The sequence below is a fragment of the Opisthorchis viverrini genome (assembly GCF_000715545.1).
Source record: "Opisthorchis viverrini unplaced genomic scaffold opera_v5_5, whole genome shotgun sequence".
In the NCBI taxonomy this organism is placed as follows: Eukaryota; Metazoa; Platyhelminthes; class Trematoda; order Opisthorchiida; family Opisthorchiidae; genus Opisthorchis; species Opisthorchis viverrini.
In genome coordinates this window covers 3,054,246-3,061,353 of record NW_008751661.1, presented here as the reverse complement: position 1 = coordinate 3,061,353, position 7,108 = coordinate 3,054,246, and positions in this window count along the sequence as shown.

Below are 7,108 nucleotides of genomic sequence, written 5' to 3'. Positions count from 1 at the left end.
CCATAGGCTTCGGAAAACGTATTTCGTTTTTTTTAAGGATCGCAAGGTGTGACAAACCAAAGTGTCACCAAAGTGTGACGCAATTACATATTGCTAGGTATTCTGAACCGTTTGGCCGTCAACCGGAACTGTTCACCAGATAATCAGTGTCCATTATGGGCACCGTTAGATGTTAGATAATAATCATAATAGGATAAATATATTATGATATATTTATTGTCAATATTCTGTACATCTATCTTACTGCTTTAGTCTTGCCACCTTTCCCTATGCATCCAAAATCACACCCGTTATTTACGTGCTAACATTCGTCCGACTGCAACAACTTGGTATACTACTCATACAGAAATAATAAATCATCGGTGAGTACCAATTTGGTCGCAAATATCGTATTTTGTCGAGCCTCACGATTTAAAGTAATGACCATTGTACATGTTGCCGACAGGTTCATTTATCGATTAGACCAAATCCTTTTACCCAACAGAGGAACTTTTCTGTTCTTCAGTGCGAAAAATTCACTAAATCTGCCCTATGTAATGCATTTGAAGTTTAGGTTTGTGGACTAAACAGGATCTGAAGAATTTAGCGTACAAAGGTGCTTCCGCGAATGACTGTAAAAATGCACATATGGCAGGGATTTATGGTACTTAAAATTACCGATAAATTATAGTGCAATAATTCTCCGTTTCATTTCACTTTGTTATGAAAACTACCGTTTTATTTGACCACACTGGTCACAAATTGACAAAAATTGACAACCAACGACTGGTTTCGCACTCCTGGAGGATCATCAGGCAGGTGCAGTTCTATAATTCCGTTGAATTTATGTTCAAATTAACGCTTGATTGAAAGAAAACGGTAAAAGGTACACTAATCTGAAAGCAAGGTGAACTTTCTTCTGATGAAGTGTACTTGAATGCTTCGCGTGTCGTTTTGGTTGAAAGATGCACAGTATATTCAGCTGAATAATGCCGCAAACGGGAGATTCGTTTGGGATTTATCTGAGTCTCTAGCTTGAGCCAAGTCAATTTGCAAATCGCCACAGTTCGCCAGGATCATCTTGCGTCTGTTTATCAAAACATATCATGAAACAATAATTTTTGTTTTGACTAAATTGGGGCTGTAACTATATGGTTTACTTTAGAAAGGCGGAGGCAATATGCCTCCGCATCAACCACGAGGAGAGCTGTACTATACTCAAAACATGGTGACAGTAATTTTGCAGGATCATGTATATTAGTGATGTATACCTATCAGGGAGTGAATCTTCCGGCCGGAAAGGGATAAACATTGTTATCACCCAACCATCGCACTGGTCATCAACATTCTCATGCCTCTGGAAAGAAAAATTCACTGATGAACTATTTCGTGCACATTCCGCTAACGATATTACGGAGGCGATGTTTCGCCAGCAACATCCACTTTGATCTTCTTTGATAGCCGCTTAAAGTGGTCCAGAAATTGGTAGTCCTGTGTTGTTCCACAATGATGCCTCGCTTACTCCACATCGTACCCCATTTATTGTACAACTTGATTCAAAGCCCCATTGTTTCCTGTTACACATCCGCTTGTTCGTTTTCTTCATACCTAAATGTGTCAAGTAGTAACCGACTGCGAATCTATTTTTACAGTCGATGGAACAACACAGTTATTGGACGAGTTGCTGGCATGCCCAAGAATTTAACCAAGTTGAAGAAACAAGTCTTTCAGAGAGACAAGATTTTGTAACAGACTGACAATGGGAACACGCCCTACAAGTGACACACAAAGACAATCTAGTACATAGTTTCCCCCATAATTCATGATCAGGTGGAAATTACATGCGAAAGAATTCAATGCCCGACTTTCCTTTTGGAGGAATAAAGCAATAAACTTTTCTATTGTAAACATTATCTCGCAAGTTGTGTTTTTCTGTGCAGAGATTCTAAGGATTGTTCAAATGTCTTTTCATTCTCACCTAAACAAATGACAAGAATCGATGCTTAACCCCTGGAGCCAAACAAATCATAATGTTGCAAACAAAAGATGTATACTCCATCTTCAGGCTGACTTTTTTTAATCAGCAAATTGGTTAGTCTGCGTACCGACAAGACCAAGAACGACTTGTCCTTCATTCTTGCGTAACATTCCTCCTGGTGTTTTATAGCCCGGAATCGGGACTACTATTAGATTAGACTCTTTCCGCCTTAAGTTAACAAATTAGAAAGGTTTCGAACGCACACGCACAAACCGCGGAAATTCATGTACGTCCTTTCATAGCCGAGCACCAGCATATTCGTTTCTCCTCTTCTGTTTGACGGTGGCAAGCGTTTGCTGGAGAAGAAGGTTGTGAATGTATTCTGGCGCCATTTCCCGCTGCAGTTTACTGAACTTATGTTTACGGAATCTTAGAGCAAGTTATCACAGTTCCCCAATTTAATAATGTCCTTTTAATTTAGGAGACCAGCGACAATATTCCATTTTCAAGTCTTTCCAAAAGCAGCCGGAAAAAAGCCATACACCCAGTAACAAACCTATGAAATGTAAGCAGTCGTCACGTTCAGATTGGTGTGTTATTTCCGCATTAACTTTGATCCTCAGGTTTTGTCTTACGCTAACCCTCCAACCCCAGGCTGGGCTGTGCGTGTTTTCTACTCGTCCGCTTTTTTATCTTGTTTCTTGCTGGGAGATCTCCCATTGTTTCATTTTTTAAATGGGTGCAGCTGTAGCGTGGATCGCTCTTCTGTTTTTTTTTCGTATGAGCAGATGTGTGTACAATCACACGATAAATTAATGGTTAACTGTTTCTATCCCCCGCCTAAACTAACATGCCTTTCTCCCACAGCTCTCCTCGCTCGCACAATTCTATTTGTTGCAAGAATGATCCCAGATCTAAGACGTTCTCTAAGACGTTCAGCGGTTCTTGCATCCACGATCCGTCCAAAAACTCACCGAATGAAAAAATAGTCAACAGATAAATTACCAAACCACGGAAAAAAGGGGCATACAATTGTTGTAATTCTGAAAACAGGTCATAGGCCTTAACTACATACATTAAATATTGTCCAAGACAATTGGTTGTAGATACCTGTTGACTCCGGCGGAAGGCTGAGGTTCGCAAAGAGATAATACGCCGAACCTCCGGGTTGATGAGGTCCACACTAAGGATCTGTGCAAGTACGGACAAGTTACGTGATGAATGAACATGACTTGTGTTGAGGGCTTGTTTTAGTGCGCTACGGGCGTGGTTACCTCAATTCACACATGTCGTGTTTTGTATTAGTTTGTTCGAGATCTGCTAAGAGGATTTTCCTGAAACTCATGCACAAGAAAGGACTTGGGCAAAAAAGACACGAAATGCTTTCGGACTCTAATTTTCCATTTAAAACCAATCAGTGACAGTTATATCAGGTAAAATAAGTGGTGCTCCCAGTGTCCCCGTCAGTCCATTGTGGACCGCAGCTTCTGCCCCCAAGATAGATGACCAATATGTGCAGTCACTTACGCTATTTGCCTATCTCTTCTTCTGCGGTACCTTTTGACGACCAAGCATATAAGTTATGCTAGTGAGTATCTTCTGCAAGTTACCAACAAACGACCGTTGCACTTTTGAAACTCAGCTCTACAGGATCTTTGTCACAGAGGCTGGACAATTTTCATGGTGGTATTCAGAAGGCTCTAAACCATTGTATCGAGTTTTCATTAAGACATAACATCTATTTCCGATGAAATGAATTGCTTTCATTTTTCGCACCACAGCTGCTTCTGGCTAACAGCAATAGTCGTGGTGAGTTTAGAATCAGTGATCGCCATGGCGTCACCAAATACTACCCTAATATCCAAAAACCATGGGAGAAAATTGATCCTGTCATTATCTCCCAAGGTCTAAATTTATTTAGTGAACATCGGTCTTTCTAAGATGCATAAATCCAGTCAGCTTGCGTCACTATCTGAAGTAGAGTTTTAGCACAATCTCTTCTACTAACCTTGAACAGGTTTTCTCATTGTAGAACAAAATTACTTTCTTTATAAATACGTAAACACTCATTGTAGACAAAATTACTTTCTTTATAAATACGTAAACATGACAAAAGATACTCAGCACTCGGTACTTTTGAGCAAATGCGCAAGTCGCTGTCATCTCCAAGTGCCAGGTGCTGTTTCACTTCAGGCTCGGATGTAGTTCGGCCAGGCTTCTAGAAGATCGGCTCATATGAAGTGTGTGGGTGGGAAGACAGACGCGGTTGAAGCAGACATTTCGAAAAATTGGGGAGACTCTTCTTTGATTCCAGATCTAGGAACGTAGGTTTCTGATGTTGTAACCTAAAACCCAAAACCTAAAGTAGAAACGATCAGATCTTCTCGAAATTCCAACTATTCGGACAGCGCCACACATATCGCAGAATTTCGAGATTTTAGAGGGCGTTTGTTTCTAAATAATGCGGGATAGACTTATTTTCCACTATTTATATTCCCAGTCGTCAAGAAACAACTTTCTATCATGTAACTCATTCCGTATCCTCAAAGTTTTCTTTGTGTCTTTGCGTTATAAGACGTTCCCCCAAACTGGTGGAAATCACAGGGACTGCAACAATTTTTTTGCACTAATGTATTCAAAGAGCAATTACTGTTTAGCCTGCAGATAGAACCTGCCAATTTGCAGTGATTAGGGCCTTTTTTTAATCAACACATTGATGAAGACCGCCGGTTTCACACTCCAAAACCTCGCTAACTAAAGATAGTCCATTCGTTGGTTGTTTAAAGACCTCATGATATTTTAGATGAATTTGACCCACAAATTGGCATTACGTCAACGGCTGCGAGAACTACAAGACACTTGAACTAATTTTCATCGGAACTTATAATAAGTGAACAGCACTCAATTTCTTATGGGCTCATTGTGAGTTATGAGATGGGTGTGATTTCAATCACTGAGTTGAACCATACCTGCTCGCCAAGGTTGAATTATTGACCGAAAGTCAAGAGCTGATTACTCACATACCATGTCGTGATTGATTCTGATGGCTGAGCTTGTAAACAACCGAATCTTATTATAAGCTGTCTGGTGGATCTATACTGAGTTCCCATGTGTCGTTTCTACGTTGACCTCGGCGCATTTTGGTAGCGATGTGTTGCCAGCGCAAACAATCGCCGAAGAAATTGAAGCTGTAGGTTAGAGAAATGCAGGGATGAGTAACCCTATGTCACTCGGTGAATATAGCTTAATTTAGCGGCAAAAGGAAGGAAATTTGTGTAGGTAGGGTGCATACGGTGGTCGGTATCCGTATCCAAATACAGGTTTGGCATTGTCGTTCAGCTGTAACACCCTTCCAGTGCCTAGCTGCCATGCCACCTGAAGAAAGCACGAGGGGTTGGGTGATGCCAGGTTGCCAGGGGAAGTCGAGAGGCGGAGGTCGGGACGGAACCATGAACCTTTCGGTCAGTAAATTCGCGCTCTAACCACTTCAGCATTTAACTACGGTGTGACCCTTGAGTAACATGGGTAAATTCATATGTATTTTGCGTATGCGTAGCCATCCGACCGCCTGTTTAGCGATCTAAACCTGAGGCAGCAGTTTAGTACATTTAGGTCTAAAAACTGTCTCCAATCTTCAAAGTGAAAGTGCTGGGGCACGCATTCATCTACTCAATCGCTATATCATTCACTTCGTAATCGCTCGGCTGTGGAAGTAATACGTGCATCAGTCATAATACTGGTCAGAGTATGACGACCATGCTCCAACGGACGACGCCCAGGCCAAAACCTACACTGAATTAACCAGGTGCCTGGATTCGAATGGCCCGGAACAAACTACACCATGGCGTTTCGCACAGGCAGTAATTCGGGGGCAAATATTTTACAATGGACATCATCAGCTTCTCACCTTGAAGCTTTTTTGTCTTACGGATGGATCATCTAATAATTCTATCTGTTTCGAAACTCACCAGTGAATAGAATAGCGTAAGTGGTGGTGGATAACTGCACCCAGAAGGAACAATGAGTATCGACCTCAAAAAGTGAATTCAGACATTTCTATAACGGAAATAAAGGCAGATAGAAAGGTCTCAGATCAAAACTCAGCAAGGATTGGACTTAAATACCCAGTCCTCTTGCAGATGCGGTTCGTTTATTTATTTGACTTCTGGTGTTGAATAAAAATTTACTCGTGTATGAAGACATTTGAGCATGTGTTCACAAAGAACATGATCAGTTTTATGGCACATACTTTAAGAACGTGTTTGTAAATCTCGTCCACTCTGAATTCCCTCCCGGTATCGATCTCACTCTCATTCCAAGGTTATAGCTAAAGTGTATGATGCGCATGGTTTCTTGGTCAATACCCGTTTTTCACGAAGCGACTACATCAAAAATCACACCAAACTTACACCAACTGTATCAGTGAGTTCAAAATAAAACATGAGCTTTACGGGCTCAGCAAGCTGCTTGTTTTTTCATCTTCAATTATCAAGAAATTCGGGTGTATTATAGAGTCCAACGGGCAGGAATCCAGATTTATTCAATTCATATGATCTTCAGACAGCAGTGCTCAAAAATTTTCAACATGTTGAACGAACTGAACTTCACATAATATAAAAGATTCCAAACCTGTTTCATCAATACTACTCGTTTTTCAAGCAGTGTTACTCAACGGCGAGAAGAAGTGTATCAGTAGCATTTTAAAAGCCAAGAGGGAAGAGTTAAAGTGAATTTGGCTTCAACGTCTGATTGATGAAAAGTGCTTTCGAGAACAGTACCAGAGGCGTACAAGTTGAGGCGATCAGAAAGAAGCAAGCACATCACGCGCATCAAAACTATACACGTTCTCAAAGATCTGGAACAAACGGTTGCTTTATATTGTTATCTGAACTTGACTGTATGGCCAGAGGATGAATCCAACCAGTTCATATTCCTCGGGTGTGTTTACTGGTGGTTGATCAGTTGGCAGTTGATCTGTTCGCCGAGCTTGGCAATTGGCTTGCAAACTTTTCGTCCCCAGTCGAGGAGACATCATCAGTGCACAGTTGAATGGGTGCTTCCTCCGTGCCTAGCTGCGTTTATGTAGTTTTTGTAGAGTATTCAATATCCTGTCGTGTGATTGGTTAGTCGGTATATGCCTTCTGTTGCATC